The sequence below is a fragment of the Capsicum annuum genome, chromosome 3 (genome assembly GCF_002878395.1).
Source record: "Capsicum annuum cultivar UCD-10X-F1 chromosome 3, UCD10Xv1.1, whole genome shotgun sequence".
Classification (NCBI taxonomy): Eukaryota; Viridiplantae; Streptophyta; class Magnoliopsida; order Solanales; family Solanaceae; genus Capsicum; species Capsicum annuum.
In genome coordinates, this window is record NC_061113.1 from 1495854 (window position 1) to 1520935 (window position 25082).

General features: G+C 35.7%; 2 long non-coding RNA genes across 2 annotated transcripts; both read left to right on the top strand.

The window, feature by feature from the left end:
• The first annotated feature begins 7949 nt into the window (after window positions 1–7949).
• On the top strand, window positions 7950–11410 carry LOC107864481. Its single transcript, XR_001672647.2, has 2 exons — window positions 7950–8335; window positions 8428–11410. It is a non-coding gene; the product is annotated as an uncharacterized LOC107864481 (long non-coding RNA).
• A 2102-nt stretch (window positions 11411–13512) lies between these two features.
• Window positions 13513–23713, top strand: LOC124896938. The gene is made up of 2 exons (XR_007053295.1): window positions 13513–17242; window positions 22665–23713. It is a non-coding gene; the product is annotated as an uncharacterized LOC124896938 (long non-coding RNA).
• The last annotated feature ends 1369 nt before the right edge of the window (window positions 23714–25082 follow it).

Genomic DNA, 25082 nt, shown 5'->3' on the forward strand with positions numbered 1-25082 from the left:
AAATAGTACATATATATTGAATGATGCGTATATATGTGTATATATCTTCTATAGACGTATACATTTAACATATACATGTGTATATGTTTTATAAATTAGTATATAACTCTATATATATACTTATACATACTGTAGTATATATATGTTGTAATATATGTTTTATTTAAAGTAGTACGTATAGTCGTATATATTGAATGTTACGTATATATGTGTAATTGTGTATGTGTATATATGTTTTAAATTCTAATGTAGTAAATATTATATATGTAGTGTATATATATTGTTTAACGTATTTAAAATGTATATAGGTGGGTATATATAGTGTATATTGGAATTTTTTTTTTGACCGGGTTTGATCGGTTTTAACCTGGTTTGATCGGTTTTAACCTGGTTTGACCGGGTTTAGGTGGGTTAGATCGGGTTGGATTAAGTGGGCCGGGTCAGGGTTGTTTTTAAAAATTTTACTATTTAACCCGGAACCGGCCCGGCCCACGTAACCCCAACCCGGCTCAACCCGGCCCACTTAACCCAACTCGGCCCGGCCCACAAACCAATTAACGGGCCTGTACCCGGCCCAACCCACTTAACAACGTTATACCACCTAAATAACTAGACAATTAGTGAATCAAATGGATCGTAAGGAAAGAGTTTAACGAAAAGTGTACTTAACTGTTTGAGTCGTGAAAGCTCGCTACATGAAACTTTTGCCTCATACGGCTCCTCTACGGATCGAAGTTATACCACCTAAATAACTAGACAATTAGTGAATCAAATGGATCGTAAGGAAAGAGTTTAATGAAAAGTGTACTTAACTGTTTGAGTCGTGAAAGCTCGCTACATGAAACTTTTGTCTCATACGGCTCCTCTACGGATCGAAGTTGACCTAACCCAGGCTTGTGTGGTTGGGTGTCTAACGTGTCCCAGCAAGCAAGCAAGAAGGCTCTTATGTGGACACTTAAGGGGCCTACAACCTTGACTTCATCAACCTACCAGGCTCTAGTGATCGGAGCCTCGTATAGCCCCTTGATAGAAAATTATATTATTTATATATGATTGAAATTATTTTTGTACATAGATGACGAGATGTTGAACCCTCTCTAACTCCTTCATGTGTTTACGATTTCATGTTGTTGGTGCTCTTGAAACTCCTCAACATGATGATGACATGACCGAAAAGGCCAACACCCACATTCATTATTATTTCCATGAAAAACACAAATGGTTTTAATGTTAAAAGTTTTAATTGAACCTATTTCATATTTTCATTTGGCACAATCACACAAGGTTTATACTATATCGTTACATGTCTAATCACTTTTAAAATTAAATTATTTTTAAAATAAAAAAATTATCATTCTTTTTTAAAGAAAGTAATGAGAACATAGGAATAAGAACATTGTGTCACTTAAATTGCAATGATTGGCGAAAATTTTTGGCCTATGTATGAGTACTCAAATAAATATTATCATTTTTAATAAAAAAGTTTCTTTATACGAGCGCACAGAAAAAAATAAAAACTCAAATTTTATTTCACGATAAGCAGAATCAAATAATATTTCTAAAAACAAAAACTACTTGAAAATTTATAAAAACTAAATTATCTACTTTAGAACTAATAATCCTAATTAACCTAAAGATCACAAATATGTGATCAATAAGATATTGATCCATGAATATTCTTAATTATTCTTCTCTCCTTTAGATGGAGACGCACGTGGTGGATGCTTGAATTTTGGCCATGAATGATAAGGAAACTTATGATGAAAACCGCCAGAAGACATGGGTGGATGAGCAAATGCCCATGGACGTGGATGGAACCATCGATACCACCAAAACCAATCTAGTTCCTTATCAGCGGCTTCTGTAGTGGCAATTTCAGCTTCTGTAGTGGCAATTTCAGATTTTGAAGATGGAGACGCACGTGGTGGATGCTTGAACCATGGATGAGAAGGAAACTTGTGGCGGAAACCGCCAGAAGACATGGGTGGATGAGCAAATGCCCATGGACGGGGATGGAACCATCGATAACGATACCAAGACCACCACCAATCTGGTTCCCTATTAGTTTCAGCAGTATCAATTTCATCTTTTGAAAATGAATCAGGATTCTCACTACTTGCTAAACATAAGTTAACAAGTAGGAAAATGCAAATGAGAAAGGTAACAAGGCCATTTTTCTTAGCAATAGCTAATAGTATAAAATTTTTTCTTTTTTGGAACACTTGAGAAAAATGAAGGTTGGTGTAGTGAGGATTTTATAGGGTTGTCAAGAGATTTATTTGGCTTAGGTAAATTCTTAAGTTTATCTACAATTTGATTTTCTTTCATTCATGCTTATCATAAGTGAAATTTGTATGCAAATTGAATTCTTAAAGTTAATTGTAATTATCAAGAAGTGAAGAAGATCAATAGAGTTTGCTTTAGAATAATCTCTTTTACTACTCTAACTCGATCATGTGGAGAAATAAACTAAGAGATTTTCAGTTCATGGGATAAACATAGTCTAATTTAATTTCTTAAAAAAAACAAATAATTGGTTACATTATTTAATTTAATTTTTTTTTTAAACCTAAAATATACTGTTCCATTTGATTTCGTAAACATGCATCTTTTTTATACATTTCTACATAAGCTAATTCTTTCATCAATCATTGTCTATTTGCGTGTGATATGAATAAAATTATATAAATATTAAAGCATTCACGTTTATTTTTATTTATCAAGTTTCATTTTTCTCAAATCAAATTATATAAATTTTGATCAATACTTTTAAAATATATTTTTCTCATCGTATTGACATAATTAAGAAGGATTATGAACTATACCATTTCTCGAATAGTTTTTGAATATTTAAAATTTAAATTTAAAATATTAAAGTAGCATAATTCAGTTTACCTCTAAAAATACGTATAATTGACTCTCATAGAGTGAAAGAGGACAAACAAAAAGTAAACGAGTGAAGTAAATAATAAAAATTGAAGCCTACCCTAAAAACTTGAACCTTCCCACATGTTTTATAAGATTGGGATAATCTTTGGTCGTATTTTTGGAAAAATTTTATACGAGTTTGGTCCAAAAATAAAAGTATGATATAATATTAAAAATGTCATTAGATTAGTTTAACTCAATAAATTGATAAATATAACCTTTTGTTTTGACTTTTAAAGAGAGAGTTGCCACTTAATTTTGAAAAGAAATTAAGAAACTTTTAAAAATACTTTAAACGATCCAAAACAGACAAATCATTCAAGTTTCAAAGATTCTGAGTAAGCGGTTTCTATTAACGTTTTAGAAAGGTATTGGCACCTAAAATGTCCGCTAACTTGCGGTTATCCGGACTGTTTGAAATTCGCCTTTGATTAACCTTGAAAAAAAGTTGATTTTTGAAAAGAAAGCGGTTTTAAAAATATTTTGATGTTTATGCAAAACTAGTTTTTTAGCGACTTGACTAAGGATTTAACTAGGTTCGCAAAGCATATAAGGCAGACATAGGAAACCGGAGGAAGAGGAGGAAGTAACGCATTTAGGCCATTGTGCATAAATCAACCTGTCCTAAACTAGTTCAGGCTTTCGGCCCATTTCACCTATCCTGATATAGTTTTCGAGCCCTTTTTGGCTCAAAATTTGCTCCACCTGTATTAAATACAACTTTGGATTCGAGGCTGAAATGAATGAATGAATAAATGACTAAATGAATAAAAATATAAATAAATAAGTAGTGACAACGATGGATAAATAAACGAAAATAATGAGACTTTTAATTCTCTCATTCGCCGTTTCAAAGATAGGACTTCCACCCCATTTTTTCTTTCGACCCCTTATTTTCGGTATGTCATAAGATCGATGTTGGGACTTCTTCTAGGAGTTGGCTCGATGAGAAAAATGCAATCAAGAGTCCATGGTGAACTCAGACATAGCACATTCACATGCATCCAAAAATAAAGGAGAAAAGGATTAAGACTCTGCGTTGCGTTGGATCGTTTGAACTTAGTATAATTAAGCATGCATCATAATAAGCAGCAAATGACGATCAAAAAGATCATATTCATGCTCAAGGTGGCCCTATAGGTTGAGAGAATTTTAGCATTCATTGTCACATCCAGGCCAACATTTCGGAAATAAAACTAATACAAATAAAGACATCTTTGCTGACCAAAATAAGGATCCAATATAGCATTTACCCAAACATAAGAAACGCAAGTTGATGCAATCAAACAGTTTTAATCCAAAGAAATCTAGTCAATAATCCTTTCATAGCACTAGTGAAAGAACCATAAATCTGGACATTAATTCTTTCATAACACAGCTTAAAAAAAAAGTTTTAATCCAAAGAAAATTCCAAACTAGCTAAAGGCAGTGATGAGGACAAAACAACAGGAACATTTTTAGCAAAATTATTTGCGGATCGAAGCAACAAGCCTAAGACTAATGCGAACATCATGCCACGGAAAGTCTGATTATTCAACAGAAAGAGTACGCTCTGTAGGCTAAAAACAAAGCGGTGGAGCGTAGTATTTCTATCCTCATCCTCTTTCCGACGAACTCAAAAATGAGTTTTTAATGGTCGGGATGGTCCTCGATCCTCATCGTCCTTCGGTATTTAAGAAGCCAAAGAACTCAAGCGTCAAATACTAACTATGAACGAGACACCATCAGCCCTGAACTAACTAAACAAAAACTTTAACCATGAAATCAGGTATAACAAGATACCAGCAGCCCGAAACTTTGAAACAAATTCAAAGCACGAAACTTTACATAGAATCAGCTATAACAGGACACTATCAGCCCGACAACCATAAAAGCATGCAACTTTAAACCATGAATCAGCCATAATAACTTACCATCAGCCCGGAACGATTAATCAAGATCAAAGCATGAAACTTTAGGTACGAAACTAGCATTCAAAACACAAGCAGTAGCCAACAACTTAAATCGCCCATTAATCAATTAAAAAACCAGCATTCACCCAATGTAACAATAATCCAACACTTGCTTCACTCAGAGAAACCTATAGCCTTTAAGGCCTCTACAGCAGACAACCCAGCATACAGACAACAACATAAACCTTATAAAGAAGGAGATGAAGAAGAAACAAAGAAACGATAATAGGAACTAAAAATAAGAAAGGAGTTACCTCTTTCGGGGCAGCAAAACGGGATGATGAGTTGACGATAGGATTCTGACCGCCACCGGAACTAATGACGGGACTTGGATTTCGAATAAGACTTGACGACCTTAAAGAATTTTTCTCCTCAGTTTTTCAAACCCCCATTTTCCAACTTCTCTTTTCGGACCCAAGAGAAAAATTTCGACAAATTTGGTTTCCACAAATGTGGGGTCATCACTCCCAAGGACCTTTTGGGAAGAAACCAATTCCAGCTCAATATCAGATTCCTTTCCCAACGGATTGTACTAATTCTCTTGATTTTCAAAAAAAAAATTCAAACTTGGCCATCCAATCAGAAAAGGGGGAAAAAGCATAATCTTCATGAACCAATGAAATTCTTCCAAATAGGTACGAACAGGGAAAGGGGCGAGTTGAGGTCAGTTATTGGGGGTTATCGGGTTGGAATCTGGTGGATTTGCCGTTGTTGAACGGGTCGAATTCGTACAGTTCGGGTTCAATTTGGTTGTTCGATGTTGTCTTTTGAAGGTTGTTGAAGGTCGTGGGTTCTCGGGTTGAAATTGTTGTTGTTGATGAAGACAGAAAGAGGATTTGGGCTAGCGGGTCGGATCTGTTAGGCTTGGGCATGGAGGCTTGTGGTTTAGGCTTGTTGATGGAGGGGTTAAGTATGGTACGCCGAGTCAATGCAATGGGCTAGTTTTGTTAAGGGATTAGATTTGGGCCTGTTGGTAATAAAAGAAAAAAAAATGGGTTGGTGGATTGGCAGATTGGGGTTAAGATTGGGGTTGTTTAATAAATAATTAAATAATCCCAAGTAAATTAGAAATTAGCTAATCTATTTAAATTTTGGTTAAATTAAAAATCTATCGTCCAATTGCGTTATAATTGAGGCTAATTTAATTTCAATTATAGCCAAATTTAGTAGATTGGCTCAATTAAATCAAAATTTGATACTTCTTTTAATCCCGAGCTTCTGGATTTAATAAAATCAAATGCATATTTATCCAAATAAACTATTTTGATAGTAAATTATATTAAAAATCAAGATTTTAAGAATTATATTTATTTTCAAAATATTCCTTAATTAAAATCCGATATTTCATAAAATAGATATTTAAGTAATCAAATTATATGATATCGGATAATTATGCATGATAATATAGAATAGCTACTTAAAATGACAATATCATGTACAGGTATATTTTTGTAAAAATTTTTATTCGGATGAAATAAATATTTGGATTTTATTAAAAATCAGAAAAATTCAGGATTAAATTTAGTCGTGGAGGGCAAAAATTAGGTGTCAACACCTTTGTTCAGAACTCTACTCATCGGTTTCTTATCTTTGTTTGTATTTTAAATACACATTTTATTGTATAGGGTAAAATTTAAATTCGATCAGAGTTTAAATCGAGAGTTGACATGTGACACCAAAAACGACAAATCGAATGTGACTTGTGAGTCATCCCGCATACAATAAACCCTTGTGATCCGGCTCTAACTTAGTCTACCGGACTACATGTACGGAAGTAAGTTAATCATTTTGTTTTTCAAGTTATATATAGGTTTACAAGAGCGAAAAGAACATCATATAATCAGTCATACTGTCTAAATAACTATACAACCAGTGAGTCAAATGGATTATGAAGAAAGAGTTTAACTGTCTAATGTTAGCTACTAGAACTAAAAAAGTGTACTGACTGTTTGAGTTGTGAAAGCTCGCTATATGGAACTTTTGCCTCATACAACTCCTTCAGGGGGCAAAGTAGGCCTAGCCCAGTCTTATGCGAGTGGGTGTTTAACATGTCCCGACTAGCAAGCAAAAATGCTCTTTAACTCTTTAGATGCCTGTTAAAATTATGCCTGTTAAAATTATTTTTGTATATAGATGACAAGATGTTTAATCTCTTTGACTTTGCGTTTTTATTATTTCATATTGTTGGTGTGCAAGTACTTCTTTGCTATAATGACGCTATGGGGAACGTAAAATCATATGAATAAAAGATTATAGTAAAATTTACGATCTCTTGTACCATTTCTTTATATCAAATTTATCTCTGTGTACACACACTATCTTATTTAGACTCTATTTATACTATATCTTTAATCAATACTATATCTTTAATCACTTTTAAATTAAATTATTTTTAAAACAAAAAAATATTATTTTCTTTAAAACAAACTAATAAGAATGTAGTGTCACATGGATTGTGATGATTGGCGGAAATTTTTTGGCCTATTCATAAGTATTTGTTTTTGACATGTTTAGAAGAAACTCTTTTTCTTTCCAAGTACTCAAATATTATTTTCCTAGTATTTGGAGTAGCAAAATAAATTATGTTCCCAATACCATTACTTCAAAAAGGATTAGAATTTTACATTTAGTTAATATTATGAGCATTTTTAATGGAAGAGTTCCTTTACACACACATAAAAAAAACACTCATGTAGACACCTAATGTTGTTCCTCCCGAAGAGTCAATCTATCCGTCTTTTTACCCTTGTCTTACCACGTGCCTTACCCTGTGTAATTATCCCTCCACAAAATGATAAAATAACAAAATCCTAACAAACCTAATCCAAAAAATATTCTTTTGATAACAACTCAACAACCCTCCCTATTAAAAATTGACAACACATCCTAACCCCTACCCCTCCTACCCCCACCTCACGTGACCCCTCCCCCCTTCAAACAAAGAAATACACAAAAGGACAACTTCCAGGAAATTTCTAGAAAAGATACCCATAACCCCTACATCCTGACCCCACAAGGCCCCTTAATATTTTCTTTCCTTTTTGAGAATATATAGAGAGGACACGGGAGGGGGGAGGGGGGAGGGGGAAGGGGGGGGGGCGAATTTTTCTTTCTTAATCATGATCTTCTTCTTCATTTACTAAAAAAAATACCCCAAGAACAATCACCATTGACAAAATCCTTTTCAAGAAACTTCCATCGTCACTCTCACACGCATCTCTCTCATGACACACACATACACTCGTCAGAAAAAGAATGAGGAAAAGTAAATGAATCCGGTCGACCTCAAGCTTTCCGGCTACTAATTTGTCAGAATCGGCTACTGTTTCACCGAATTCAAACACAACTGACCCATAGCTCGCTCAACTTGATTCCGGGGATGGGCCCATCGATTTTCGAACTCACCGACCTTCTTCATATTAAAATCGATCTATTTTTGAGCGGTTTAAGTACAGGTTCTGTTTAATCTATTGCGACTTTGTTGTGGGCTTGTCGATCCTCATACTGATTTTAGAAACTTGATTACTGTTTGTTTTTGGGGTTTCAGATTGGAGTTCGAAGGTTATCGGGTTGGATTTGGATCATAGTCAAGATTTTATGATATTCTTTGAGGTTCCGGGACGACTTTATTCTCTTCTTAATCAATCAAGAACATTCGGGAGGTCCATCTCTATAACTCTTGTTCCTTATTTCATCTTTATTTGGTATAATGATGTTGTGATTATGTGTGTGATAAGTATGATTGTTGGATTTGGTTGATGTCATGATTATGTGCTTAACGGTGATATGTGAAACGAATTAGAGTAATTTTGGTGTAATTGATAAAAACGAAGCTAGCGGGGGGTGGAATTGAGAAATTGATAAAAGATGAATGTAGATTAATTTTTATTTGTTGTCTTTTTGTTTAATTCGAAATAAGCATGGATGTGATAGATTTATGATATGTTGAAATGGATAGGCAATATAGGTTCGGGTAGGCAAAATTTAGGAGTGATGTGTTGATTGAATGCTTTGAATATTTGAATGTGTGTTTTGAACATGTTTTTTAGCTAGCTTATTTAATTCGGGTGTATTTATTCGGTCGGGGAATGTCCCGAGACACATTGTATTTATTCATCGGGGAATGCCCCGACATATTATGTTGGTGAAAAATGATCGTAATGAAGGCCCGCAGCGTCGGGTAAGGAATTGGAGCTTTAGTCTAGGATAGTATAGAATAGGATTTATATTTTTCGCATTTTTCTACTTTGGACTGTATAACTGGATTGGACATTATTATTTTAATTTTGGATTGTTATTTGATGTGTTTGTTGCTTGTTTTACGTGTTTGATGTGGTTTATACATTCATAGTGTCAAGTTAGCCGAAATGCTCCACCAACCGACCATGGTCGAACCACGGGATCGAGGGGTGCGTAACACCTTTTCCTCGATCAACAGAATTTCTTTGCCAGAATATCTGTTCGTGGATCAGTTTTAAAGAGTCAAACTTGTATCTTTTTGGTCAAAAAAGGGGGTGTGACAGCTCTGAAGACTCTGCTAGAAAATTTTTAGAATTCGAGCTTATTTGGGGAGTTGTATCGACTTAGTTTGACATCATAGGTGTATAAACGTTGTTTGTGTTATTGTTTTTGTCACACCCCTTTTTTTAACTCCAAAAAGATTCATTTTTAAGTTTGAAAGGGTTTTTATTATCAAAGTGATAAAAGATGAAAATTTGTTTCGAAAAAGGATTATTTACATTTTTTATTCAGAATCGCCACTTGGCATAATCCGGTGAGTCAAGTCACCTTTGGAGAATCCTTTTCGAAATGATTTGACTCTTTAAAACTGATCTGCGAACAAAGATTCTGACTAAGTAATTCTGTTGACCGAGGGGAAGGTGTTAGGCATCCCTCAATCCCGCGGTTCGACCACGGTCGCTTGGTGGAGCACATCGGCTAATTTGACACTATAAAATGTATAAACCATATAAACACACAAGAATAAGCAAATAATCAAATAAAATTCAAAACCAAAATAATGTTTAGTCCGAATTACACAATCCAAAAATAGAAAAATACGAAAAATATAAATCCTATTCTAAACTAATCCTAGACTAAGCTCCACTGCTTTATCTGACGCCTCGGGCCTTCATCACGAACCTATTTTACATACATGATATATCGGGACATTCCCCGGATAAATCAATACAAATTCCTCGAGGCATTCCCCGGTCAAATGAGGACATTTTAATGCGATAAAAATGGAAAAAATCACTCAACACAAACATTTACACATTCGATGATTAGAATCCTACGAGTTGCCTACCCCAAAACCTAGAACTTGCCTATTAATTTAACGGCCTAATCATGCTACTATCGTGTTCAAACAATATTCATACTTAAATCAAATTAAACTAAAATCTTAATGAATCCAAATTCATCCTTTTTACCAATTTCTCAATTCCGCCCCAAACAAACAATTTTAATTCTCAAACGAGATACCATTTCACCAAACCATAGTTAAGCAAACCAATCACTGTTCAAAATCAACACGCATTCATCACCAATAAGGACCAAACAACACGCAATATTCAATCCAACACACCAAACATAATAAACAATGAAATAAAAAGAGGGAAAGAGTAGAATTGAACCTCAATGCCGCTTTCAAGATCGATGTATTATTTCAATTAAATCTGGTAGGATCCGTGTCCTAAATCCTCGAGTTGAACCTCAACAACGAACCAACCAAGCTTCGGTTTTACCCTTTTGTTTGTTTTCTTTCCAAAACCCAAATCACAAACAGATTTTGACTTTGAAGACGAAAACGATGGCAAAACCCAAGTGCGAAAACAAGCCTAGACCCAAATAATTTAGCAAAGGACAGGAACCCGATACTGAATGGATGACCAAGATTGTCGTCGATGGTGGTTTTTCTGTTCGCAACTAGTCGGAACAGTGACTTTTCAGTGATGGCGTTGAGTTTTGGTATGAGATCAAGGGAAGTGCAACAGGTTGAGCTCACGACTTTAGGTTTGCCGAACTACGGTAAGATCGACAGAGATGAAATAGAGGAGGAAATGATCGATAATGACGTTTCTCGGTGACCCCTGACATTTTTCCGATCAGATTTCGGTGGAATTGCGCCGATTTCGTTGTTTCTTCACCAAATTTCTCAAAAACCCTTCATCCTTTTGTTACTCTCTCTCTTCTCCTCACTCTCTTTGCTCAATCTTTACCCCATTTTTGATTCTCCGATCAAGATGTGCGTGTGAGTATATTGATTTGTTCTAGGCGTAATGTTGTTGTGGGTGTACACTGGTAAGTATATCAGTGTTTTTATGTCCCTCTCTACTCTATGTGTGTGCTTTACTGTGTGTAGAAGAGAAAGAAAAAAAACCCCTCTCCGTCCAGTGAGGTGCTTTATATATGAGAATGGTGAGTGTGTGTAATCTTTCTCTCCATTTGTGTGTAATCTCTAGAAAAGAATGGAGAAGAATCGTGTATCTCCATATGGAAAATGGAAGTCCTCCCTAATCTTCCCTGTGGGCCCTCTCTCTATTGTTTTTATTTTTTTTTGCTTTTTCTTTATATTGTGTCCTATGTGTATGAATATCATTGGTGACTTGTGGGTATATGTGTGTGGCATGTGTAAAATTAGTTATGACATGTGAAAAGATGAGTGTGGCGTGTGGCAAAATGAGTAGGGCGTGTGGCCTTTGCATGTATCTAATGAAAAATGAGGGGCGAGGTGTTGAGGTGATATGGTGAAGTGAATACAAATAGAAATAAAATAAAAATAGAATAAAAATAAAATAAAATAAAAAATAAAAATAAAATAAATGAAATAAAAATAATAATAAAAAATTTATTTTTATTTTATTTCTTTTTTTTTTTGGAAGGAACAAAATTACGTGTCTACGCCATGCCCAATTTGGATGCAAACACATACTGTTTTCATACAAAACAGTAGACAACAAGATAAAATTTTGTTCCGACCATTATTCAAAGGAAGGAACAGAAGGAAGAAGGAAAATCAAGTCCTGACTTAGGACAACCTACCTACCCAAGTTATGGAGGAATCGAGTGACCGGTATTTCAAAAGATTTGAAAGAGAAGGACTATAGGACTATACCGAGTTGGAGAGTCGAGTGAGGTTCAATCAAGGTTCTGGTTCGCGGCTCTGTCATTATATCAAAAATAAAAATTACAAATTAAAAAACATGAATGAAATTACAAAAATCCTATCTATGCAACTTCTATTGGATTCTTAACTCGCTACTTCATCACCCTATTCTTCAGGCGGGCTCCTGATTTGCAATTTCTTCAACTTGTTGTCTGACTTTCAATTGTTTCACCTCATTGCTTAACTTTCAATTTCCTCAGCCTATTCTTCAGGCGGGCTCCTGACTTGCTATTTTTCAATCTGCTAACTTTCAACTTTTCACGTTGTTGCTTTGTTTTCAACTTCTTCACCTTGTTGCTTGACTTTCAACTTCTTCACTTTGTTGCATGACTTTTTATTTCTTCACCCTGTTCTCCGGCAGGCTCTTGAAATCACATCAAAACTAAAAAGAAAATTATGCTAAACAAAGATTATTATAAAAAGATTTCATTTTTTGAAAGTAATGTATCATTCTTTGGGAGGGTCCTGAACAGAAAGTAAAATTCCATTTTTCAGGAGCGTCCTGAACATAAAGTAAAATCCCATTTTTCAGGAGGGTCCTAAACAGAAAGTAAATTCTCATTTTCCAGGATGGTCCAGAACATAAAGTAAAATCCCATTTTTCAGGAGCGTCCCGAACAGAAAGTAAAGTCTCATTTTTCAGGAGGGCCCTAAACATAAAGTAAAATCCCATTTTCCAGGAGGGTCCTGAACAGAAAGCAAAATCCCATTTTTCAGGAGGGTCCTGAGCAAAAGTAAAATCCCATTTTTCAGGAGAGTCCTGAACATAAAGTAAAATCCTATTTTTCAGGAGGGTTTTGAACATAAAGTGAAATCCCATTTTTCAGGAGAGTCCTAAACAGAAAGTAAAATCCCATTTTTCAGGAGGGTCCTGAACATAAAGTGAAATCCCATTTTTCAGGAGAGTCCTGAACAGAAAGTAAAATCCCATTTTTCAGGAGGGTCCTGAACATAAAGTAAAATCCCATTTTTCAGGAGGATCCCGAACATAAAGTGAAATCCCATTTTTCAGGAGGGTCCCAAACATAAAGTGAAATTCAATTTTTCAGGAGGGTCCTAAACAGAAAGTAAAATCCTATTTTTCAGGAGGGTTCTGAACATAAAGTAAAGTCTCATTTTTTAGGAGGGTCCTGAACAAAAGTAAGATCTCATTTTTCAGGAGGGTCCTGAACATAAAGTACAATCCCATTTTTTAGGAGGGTCCTGAACATAAAGTGATATCTCATTTTTCAGGAGGGTCCTGAACAGAAAGTAAAATCTCATTTTTCAGGAGGGTCCTGAACATAAAGTGAAATCCCATTTTTCAGGAGGGTCCTAAACAGAAAGTAAAATCCCATTTTTCAGGAGGGTCCTGAAGAGAAAGTAAAGTCCCATTTTTCAGGAGGGTCCTGAACATAAAGTAAATCCCATTTTTCAGGAGGGTCCTGAACATAAAGTAAATTTTCATTTTTCAGGAGGGTTCTGAACAGAAAGTAAAATCCCTTTTTTCAGGAGGGTCCTAAACAGAAAGTAAAGTCCCATTTTTCAGGAGGGTCCTGAACAGAAAGTAAAGTCCCATTTTTTATGGAGGGTCCTGAACAATAGTAAAATCCCTTGGACATGCTTTCCAATGATAGCAAAATTTTTCCCCTGTTTCATCAAAGAAAAATTTTTCAGTTGAAAACTTAGTGGTGGTTTGCAGCACTTGGCTTTCTAGGCATCTGCTCCAGCAGTTGTTCCTCTTATCTTTGTTTCAAATTGCTGACACTTGCCCCTGTCTTGTTGCATTATTGACCCAGTGTCTAGCGTAAAGTTTGCATACTTGATTCCTTGCCTAGTGAATGTGGTACGCACCATCTGGAAAAATACTGTTATTAGTATATGCGCGGATTTTTTGTAGTTGTTATTGGTTCGGGTGAAATCCTGTGCTATTCCATTTCGTTTGATGATTCTATGCATCCCGAGTCTATGAGTCTATGGGAGATATCCTCTCTACTATGTCCAAGGCAGGGGTATGGGCTCCATACATCTTAGCAGGTTTAAATTTTGAATCGAAAAGAACCTTTCTTTTGAAATCCAACTAATAAGTTATTTGTTTCCTCTTATCCAGATGGTTAATTAGATTTGCAATTTTATTTATCCGCCTGCACTAACAATCAAAAGCAAAAGAGAGTTTCATTCTTGATGATGCACGGTTCTGTCAGAATTGATTTTCTTGCGCCTGCTTATGATTTTGAACTTTATTGAAATCCTTGTGATGCTGCTTTAATATCTCTCGACTTCACCCGTGTTGAGGTTCTTCACAACGAAGCATTTTATAGTAATACGTCGCTATGTTTAAGGGCTGAATGTCTAATTGGTTGCATTTTATGAATGAAATGATGCTCTGGGATTTTGCCTTCCTATATACAAATCTGGTGCATTCTCATATATAAAATTGCTATGCTGATTGTATTTTATAAACTGGTGTGTTGGGTTCTAGGATTTGCTTGCATTCGATGCATTTTATGAATGAATTAGTATTCTGAGATACTGGAGGGTTCTTGTTGTTTCAGGTTGTAATCTGAAGAAATTTTCTTTTTTTTTTACTCCAATTTTATTTTTGTAAGTTGATGTAAAGCAGCTTTTTAGAATAAGAAAATATTTTTGAAACTTTCTTTTGTATGATTTTGACTTAGTTTTAAAGAAAGTCTTTCTATTTTGCTTTCAGTTTTTTGTTATGTCACATTGTGATCTGATGAATATATATAAATTATTTCACATTGGGTTTAAAGCTTTGTTTGAGGGGTTGAGTAATGTCTATGGTTTTCGATAGGAAGTTTTAGTATTATCTCGTGGTGGTAGTATTGTCTTGTGGTTAGTGGTGTTAGCTTATTTTGTATATTACACTAGTTTATACATAATTATGTTTTTGCGTTTGTCGTAAGTGTAGTTTGTTGCCCATTTTAGCATGGTTATGCTTCAGGAGAATGATCTCTTTTAGATCAAATAGTTTGTTTACCTAAACAAATTCATCCTTTATTCCTCGTAGTTTTCTCTTGCATTATTTCATTCATAATCTCTCTTTAGCATACTTTTCGGGACCATTCGCGGCATTTAGAAGATTTTTTTTACTTTACTTGCTAAGAATTATTTTCGTTTTTTTTTTATTGTGCATGAGTATGCTTAAAAATAGCAGAAATCATATAGCTTGTTAATCTGTGACATTTTGCACATATACTAATTCCTTTTTATTTTCTTTGCATGTGGACGCATTTTATGTCCCAAATGGACTATTTTCATTTTGCATTATCGATATGGGCTGTTGAGGCCCATTATTCTCGAGTCAATTTTGAAGTTCCCCCTTAAAAATAATTGCCTGGCATATGGATGCAAGAAGTCAAAAGAGGAATAATGGGTTAAAATCCCATTCTTGAAGCAACGATGAGCCCCGAGCCTCATTTCTATTTCCTTGTTTGTTATCGTTATTCATTTATCGTTGTCGTATTTATTTTCTTATTTGTTTAGTTATTCATTTAAGCCTCGAAGCCAAAGTTGTACTTAATACAGGTGGAGAATAACTCGAGCAAAAAAGGCTCGAAAACATAGAATTAGGACAGATTATGGGTGAAAAATCCAACTAGTTTAGGACAGGGTCAACGATTTGGGCTTAAAGCCTAAATCATTACTTCCCTCCTTTTCCCTTTCCCCTTTTTCTGTTATTTGCCTGCTTATGTGCTCCATTTCCGAAGCTAATTAAATTCCTAACTAAGTCGCTACAAAACTAGTTTTGCAAAAAACTTTTCCCTAATCGATCACTTTTCAACAAATCAATCTTTTACAAGTCAATCAAAAGACGATTTTCAAACAGTCTGGATAACCGCAAGTTAGCGGACGTTTTAGGTTCCTAATACCTTCTTAAAACGTTAATAGGAGCCACTTATCTAGAATCTCTAACTTAAAACAATTTTTCTGGTTTGAATCCTTTGAAGTAAAATAAAAAGTTTTCTTAATTCCTTTTCAAATTTAAGTGGTGACTCTGACAAGTCAAAATTTCATCAAACCAATTCTGATGCTCAGGGTCATAGTTGTAGACATGTAATTTTGTCCCTCCTCGAAAGTATTTTTTTATTTTTTACTTTATCCTATCGTGTATCCTCAACCATCCAATCATACCCTACAAAATACAAAAATAACAAACTTTGTCTCATTCTAATATTCCAACAACCCACCCAATCAAAAATGGACACCTAAACATTACCCCTCCAATTAAAAAAACAATAGCCTACCCCTCACCTAACCACCCTCACCAACCCATACCCATACCCATTTGACCCCCCTCCCTTTCACATTTCTTGACCACAAAGGAAAAGAAAAGGACTACAGGACAAAAGCTCCATGACCATTTTTGTTTTTCTTTCTTAAAAAATCAATACACACCATAGGACCCGTAGGGAATGGCATAAACAATATACTCCCAATTAACCATATCAATAGGGGAATAGAAGGGCCCACCATTATTCAGATCCCAATAGTGATACCCTTGACAATCTTTCCAGGGAAAAGGGATAGAGAGAGAGAATAAGAGGGACCCCATTTTTTTTTCCCTTTCTTCTCCAGAAAAATGCATAGTACATTCACCACAATTCCATTTCACGAATACCTTTCATTCTTCAATTCAATTGACAGATATAGACACTACTCACACCATGATACCTCAATATGAAAAGAGAATCCACTCACACCCAGATACCACACTTGTAATAGGCAGCGACGAACCCATATAATCTCACCCTTCCATCGACACCCAAACTAATAAAAGAGTCGGAAAATGGGGATTGAGAGCGGAAAAGGAAATGAATAAATATAGAGGAGATTGAGAGTGAGAGACACGAGAGAGATAGTGAGAACAGAAGAGAGACTGTTTCATCATCGGATCCATTTTCTTGGTGACGGGTCTCCAAAAAACACCTGAAAAAAATCGTTTAAATCCATTAAAAAGAACCAAATTAGCAATCAAAATTATTGATGGCACTACGAATCGGGTTCGGGTAACGGATGTCATTGATTCTCATTGTGAAGATCGAAATAGGCTCGGTTTAGTCGTTGGTATTTGATACGAGAAGTTGGGTTTGTTCAAGTTACGGGTTTGACGTTGAGGTTCCAGTTGGGTCGAGGTTCCGTTGCCTGTGGATTCTAATCCATTACTGATTTTGGAATAAAATGAACGATTGAGGTCCAATTCTATATCTCTTATCTCTCTTTTTCGTGAATATTTTTGAATGGTATGATTTTTAGTTGAATTTGGTTGAAGTGATTTTACTCGTGTTATTTGATTGTTAATCCTGGTGTGAAGTATGTTAATCACGTAGTTGATTTGGGGTTAAGTTGGATTTTGGAAAAAAAAATAAAAAATTGTTAAAAACGAATATTGATTTATGTTGGTTTAGCGATGATTGCCTGATTCGAAATGAACGTCGACTTTGTTAAGTTCGATAGTATCATGTTTTAAGTCGTGGATTGTTAGGCAAGCAATAAGGGGTAGGCAAACTCATGGATTGTGAAATTGGTAAAATGTTTGAGATATGTGTTGAATGGATTTGCTTTATCGCAATTGGAAAATGTACTCATTCGATCGGAGAATGCCCCGAGGTATCTGTATTGGTTTATCCGGGGAATGCCTTGAGCAAGTTGTACTTGAAGACGGCGCACGGTCAAGGATCAGAACATTGGATGGAGTAAAGCACGGGTGCGTAATTAGGATTAGTTTAGAATAGAATAGGTTTTACCTTTTTGTACATTTTTATTTTGGACTGTATAATTTGGACTCTACATTATTTTGGTTTTGAATTCTGTGTGATTTGTTTAGTTGTTGTGTGTTTATGTGGTTTATACATTCTTAGTGTCGAATTAGACGATACGCTTCACCAAAGCGACCGTGGTCAAACCACGGGATCGAGGGTTGCCTAAGACCTTCCCTTCGGTCAACAGAATTCCTTAACCGGAATCTCAGTTTGCGGAGCAATTTTAGAGTCAAACTGTTTTGAAAATGGATTTCCAAAGGTGACTTGGTACACCTGATTTATGTCAAGTGGAGACTCTGAATTTAATTGTAGATAATTCTTTTCGAAATAAATTTTCATCTTTTGTCACTTTTAATAATAAAAACCCTTTCAAACCATAAAATTAATCTTTTGAAAAAAAAAGGGTGTGACAGCTCTGGCTACTCTGCTGAGGATCGAACCCAAAATCTCTTATTTATTTTGGAGTTGTCTTGGTTTAGTTTGGCACTATAGGTGTATAGATATTTTGTTTGTGTTATTGTATTATCACTAGTGAGTGCCTACGTGCTCTTTGTTTACAGTTTTTATCTTATGTGTTACCGCTTTATATCTGGCATCATATGCATAACCTGAGTCATTCTTTCTGCAACAAGTCCGTAGTACACGTGTTGTACACAAATTCTAGTTGAGTCACCCTTATTTTAGGGGGGAAGCCGTCGGTGTTATGGAGTAGGTGGAAAGCAAAGCAGCCACTATCGACCATACGCTCCCCCAAACAGCCTTGTTAGTGAACCCCAGCGTAGGTCAGCCTTTAGGTCATGCTTATGTGTATCATATTGAAGACCTAGCGGGTCTCACTTGGTCCTTTGTAGGAAACTCACCTCTAAAGCATCCCTACTTGATAAATGTTGCATCTTTGAGGGTAACGAGGTCATTTGACAGACTGATTTGGGCAAAAGCATGAGTTCGAAGCAACGTGTGTAGGAAGGAAATTGTGGAAAAAAGGAAATTGTTGAAGATTTGTTTTTCACAATTCAAAAATTCAAAAAAAAAATATTTTTTAAAATTTTGCACTCATTTCCCAAAAAATCAAAAACGTTAAAAATATTTTCCTTTTATTTATTAAGTATTCACAATTCGATAACTCCAAGAATATTTTTTTCTTTCAATAGGAGCTTTGTACATTTTTATATAACGAAAATATCAGAAAGATTTTTTCTTTCATAGTTGTTGGTGTTAGTTTCTAATTAAAACCCCAAAAAAGATTTTATTTTCATCGTCTATCTTTAGTCGTGTCTCTCAATTCAGGGTTCAGTTTTTCATTTAATCCTTAATTGTCCAATCTGGACGAACTACGCACCCCTGATTCTCCTCTTTCGGGAGTGAGATACGTAGGCAGCCTATTGTTGGTTCGGGGATCTTATTTGAAAAAAATCCAAAAAGATTTTCTTGACTCTTTATTTAGAGTAAGTGTTTCATGTACATCTTTAAAAGAAAACTGTAAAAAGATTTTCCTTTAATAGGTTTCAGGTTTCATTTTCATATGAAATTTAAAACTAAAACCCAAAAAAAAAAAAAAAATCTTTGGTAATCATAGATTTCACTTTGTATAGGGATGTTAAAGCTGAAAAATTCGAAAAACATTTTCGTCAATTCTTTTGACAAATTGTTATTTTCTTTTCTTCTTAAAGTTTCGAGAAAAAAGAAAAAAAGAAAGAAAACAAAGAGTTTAATTAGCCATTTTGGCAAGACTTCACGAACTACGCACACCTGATTCTCCCCTCTCGGGGGGTGAGATACGTAGGCGCCCTTCTTGGGTTCGGTGATTTTTTTTTTTAAAAAACAAAGAGGTTTTGAAAAAGGTTGAACTCTAACATATTTGTTGCCTTTTGTTCAGTTAGTTTAAGGTGGTTGGTTTGTGGCTTCCTTTCTAGTCCTCCAATCACACCAAATCCAAGGAAGGTTTAGTTGTGTCCAACAAGGATATAGAGAGTGGCACCATGGATGAAACAAAGAGTCAGGAAATTCAGAGTTTAAAGAAAGAGAATTTGAGACTGAGACAACAAATAATGGAAATGTACTGAGCTTGGGCCAGTGGGATGCCTCCAGCTCCGTTCCCTACTTTTGACCCTGCAAATACCTTAAGTCTTCCACCAAAATCGAAAAGTCAGTTTTCTACTGTTGTTGATGCACCATAGCATGCCTCAGAATCCATTCCATGTCAAATGCACCTCAATACTTCCACCACTCTTTCTTTAGTTCCTTAGTATAAGTCTACTACATTCACAGCACCACATACCGTCTGTGCTTTTGTTGCTCAACCTTCTACTAAGACTTTCACTTTGGCTATCAATTCAACAATTGTGCTTCCCCAATCCACTAGTGAATCCTCGTTCAATACTCTTGATGATCATTGTTATACTCTTGAGCCTACTGTTAAATTAAGTGGACCGCCAAAATTTCTTACTAAGAAGCCTAGTATGCTAGAAGAGCTAGAGAAAGTGGTTGGGAAAGTTAAGAGTGTAGAAAATGATATGAAAAATTTCCCTGGACTTATGGGCTATAAAGATGTTTCATATAAAAACTGGGGCATGTCTTCAAGTGTTAACCTTCCTCCCAACTTTGAGACATCAAAATTTAGGGAGCCTGATGGACAGAAGGATTCTGTGAAACATTTGGGACGACATTGCAATCAATCAAGGGAAACTGAAGGAAAGAAGAAGGAAAACGCACCTATTTTCATGCTAGGGCCAAAGAAAAGTTTGAGAGGTCCAACCCACCAATACTGTTAGCCTCAATCCCGAGCTTACATGTTAGATCCACATAACCACTTGCAACAAGGTTCCTTTCTCCAAAATCCAAGAAATCCCATTCCACTTCCTCAATATCCTTTGAACAATGCACAGTTGTCTGCTCATCCGTCTTCTTATCCATAATGGCATGCACCTATCCCTCAACATCGTCTTTGACCCCCACAAATTTACCAAGGAACCTCTAAATCCAAGTTTCATCCGAGGCCAGAGTTTGCAAAGAGGAGGAAGAAAAAGGATAATTTCACTCCTATTGAGGAATCCTATGCCAGTTTGTTCCAGAGTTTGAGACAGAAAGACATGATTAATCCTCTCCTTGGGTATACACCTGACCTATATTCAAGAAATTTTGACCCTAATGTACGGTGTGCATATCATTCTAATGTTCTGGGTTACAGTATTGAAGATTGTCATACTTTGAAAAGAGAAATAGAAAAGATGATTCAAGATAAAGTGATTATAGTGCAAAACGTTGACACCTCGAGCATCCCACAGAGTTCTTCACTAGTATGCGGTACTGCAAAATATGTGGGAGGCAATAAGTTAAGCATGGGGATCCAGAACTTATTTGCTGAAGGGAATGTGTCTGACAGTGAGGGAAGATCTAGTCATGCTGATATGCAAACCAGTGGCTAAGTTGTCAGGCTGAGCAATTGAAAAGTCACCCCTCTCCCTACTAGGAAGAGGTATGGTAGTTTTTTTTGTTTTCTTTTTTGTTTTCTGAATTATTTCAGGGTTGTAGTTCGGGATCTATCTTGTTTTTTTCCTTTGTTGTGCATATTCAAACCCTTCTATATTTTATTTCAACTAAATGAAGTGTCTCTTTCCCTTTGTGTTTTAAATATATGTTGTTTGTTTTCTTTACACAGTCCATTTTGTGTTGATTCTAGTGATATGACATGCTTGCAGAATTATCAGCTGGATCTTGAAAACCAGTTTTAGCATGAACTTTGAATCAAAGGGCTAAGGTTAAAAAAAAGAAGAGAGAAATATTTAAGAAAATAGGTAGAGTGCTGAGACATTTGGTGACAAGTTAAAGCCTTTTCTGGAAATTAAGGCACTTATTTTGAGAATCACAAGAATAACTTGGTCATCAATTGAACGATATGTCTCAATTAGGTCAAGTAGTGGCTGTTGAACAGAAAGAAAATCAGCTCCACAAAATCATGAGTCATTCAATGTGAGGAATGTACAATAAAGGTGGAGTTTGCAGAAGAAATAGTGACGCACAGACTCAGTCAAATTTAATGCTGTAAAAGATGTCACAAGTGATCTTCATCTTTCACTTTCATATTGCATGATATGTACTTGCATTTTTTAGGATTGATATGATGAAGGCATTTCATTCTGCTATCCAAACATCGTGTCATCCTTTATTTACCCCATTTGAGCCTTTATTTTATTTTCTTTCATACCCTTCTTTAAGACATACCTTTTAGTCGAGTCATCCCCTTTGATTCTTATATGACGTACCTTTTAGTCGAGTCATTCCCTTTGATTTCTATAAGACGTACCTTTTAGTCGAGTCACCCCCCTTTGATTCCTATAAGACGTACCTTTTAGTCGAGTCAATCCCTTTGATTCCTATAAGATGTACCTTTTAGTCGAGTCATCCCCTTTGATTCCTATAAGACGTACCTTTTAGTTGAGTCATCACCCTTGATTCCTATAAGACGTACCTTTTAGTCGAGTCATCCCCTTTGATTCCTATAAGACATACCTTTTAGTCGAGTCATCCCCCTTGATTCCTATGAGGCTTACCTTTTAGTCAAGTCATTTCTCAGGACTCCTAGAAGACGTACCTTTTAGTTGAGTCAATTCCTTTGATTTCTATCAGACGTACCTTTTAGTCGAGTCAATTTCTTTGATTTCTATCAGACGTACCTTATAGTCGAGTCATCCCCCTTGTTTCCTATAATGATGTGACTTTCAAAAAAGTCCTTTGATGATAAACCGGGGCAAAATTTAATTCTTGTGTTGGAATTTCACTTTTCTGGCAAAGGAAACCTCTTTAAAATAATCTTTGTTTGGGATAATTTTCTTTTTAGTTTTGATGTGATTTCAGGAGCCCGCATGGAGAACAGGGTGAAGAAATGAAAAGTCAAGCAACAAAGTGAAGAATTTGAAAGTCAAGCAACAAGGTGAAAATTTGAAAGTTAACAAATTGATGAAATAGCAAGTCAGGAGCCCGCCTGAAGAACAGGGTGATAAAATTGCAAGTCAGAAGTCCGCCTGAAGAACAGGGTGATGAAATTGTAAGACATGAGCCCACCTGAAGAACACAGTGATGAAATGGCAAGTCAAGAGCCCGCTCGAAGCACAAGGCTAATTAATGGAAAGTTCTTTCTTGGTCATGATCTTCTTCTTTATTCACTAAAAAAATCTCCCTAAGAACAATCACCATTGACAGAACCCTTTTCAAGAAACTTCCATCGTCACTCTCACATGCATCTCTCTCACGACACACACATACACTCGTTAGAAAAAGAATGAGGAAAAGTAAATGAATCCGGTCAACCTCAAGCTTTCCAGCTACTGATTCGCCAGAATCGGCTACTATTTCACCAGATTCGAACACAGCTGACCCATAGCTCGCACCCCACAATGTAGAAAAACTCAAATCAGTCGTCAAGCTAGCTGAAATTAGCCCTCTCAACTTGATTCCGGTGATAGGCCCATCGGGTTTCGAACTCACCGACCTTCTTTGTCTTAAAATCGATTCGTTTTTAGTGGTTTAAGTGCAGGTCCTGTTTACTCTATTGCAACTTCGTTGTGGGCTTGTCGATCCTCGTGTTGATTTTAGAAACTTGATTACTGTTTGGTTTCGGAGTTTCAAATTGGAGTTCGAAGGTTATCAGGTTGGAGTTGGATCATAGTCGAGATTTTGTGGTATTCTTTGAGGTTCTGGAATGTCTTTATTCTCTTCTTAATCAATCGAGAACATTCGGAAGGTCCATCTCTATAACCCTTGTTCCTTATTTCATCTTTATTTGGTATAATGATGTTGTGATTATGCGTATGGTAAGTATGATTGTTGGATTTGGTTGATGTCATGATTATGTACTAAACGGTATGATTACGGTGATATGTGAAATAAATGGGAGTAATTTAATGTAATTGATAAAAATGAAGCTAGCGGGGGGTGGAATTGACAAATTGATAAAAGGTGAATGTAGATTAATTTTTTTTTGTTGTCTTTTTGTTTAATTCGGAATAAGCATGAATGTGATAGATTTATGATATGTTGAAATGGATAGGTAATATAGGTTCGGGTAGGCAAAATTTAGGAGTGATGTGTTGATTGAATGCTTTGAATATTTGAATGTGTGTTTTGAACGTGTTTTTTAGCTAGCTTATTTAATTCACATGTATTCATTCGGTCGGGGAATGCCCCGAGACACATTGTATTTATTCACCGGGAATGCCCCGACATATCATGTTGGCAAAATATGATCGTGATGAAGGCCCGCGGCATCGGGTAAGGCATTGAAGCTTTAGTCCAGGATAGTATAGAATATGATTTATATTTTTCACATTTTTCTACTTTGGACTGTATAACTGGACTGGACATTATTATTTTGATTTTGGATTGTTATTTGATGTGTTTGTTGCTTGTTTTAAGTGTTTGATGTGGTTTATACATTCGTAGTCTCAAGTTAGCCGAAATGTTCCACCAAGCGACTGTGGTCGAACCACGGGATCGAGGGGTGCCTAACACCTTCCCCTCGGTCAATAGAATTTCTTATCCGAAATCTCTGATTGCGGATTAATTTTAAAGAGTCAAACTCGTATCTTTTTGGTCAAAAAAGGGGTGTGACAACTCAAATACACAATAATATAGAAAGTGGAAAACAATTCATATATAAATAAAACTCAAATTTTATTTCACGATAAGCAGAATAAAGCAATATTCCTAAAAACATAAATTACATGAAAATTAATAAAACTAAATTAACTAATCTAAAATTAAAATTCCTAAAGATATTTATTAAACTAAAGATCACAAATATGTGATCAATAAGATATTGATCCATGAATATTCTTAATTATTCTTTTCTCCTTTAGATGGAGACGCACGTGGTGGATGCTTGAATTTTGGCCATGAATGATAAGGAAACTTATGACGGAAACTGCCAGAAGACATGGGTGGATGAGCAAATGCCCATGGATGTGGATGGAACCATCGATACCACCAAAACCAATCTAGTTACTTATCAGCAGCTTCTGTAGTGGCAATTTTGGACTTTGAAGATGGATACGCACGTGGTGGATTCTTGAACCATGGATGAGAAGGAAACTTGTGGTGGAAACCGCCAGAAGACATGGGTGGATGAGCAAATGTCCATGGACGGGGATGGAACCATCGATAACGATACCAAGATCACCACCAATCTGGTTCCATATTAGTTTCTGCAGTATAAATTTCATCTTTTGATAATGAATCAGGATTCTCACTACTTGCTAAACATAAGTTAACAAGTAG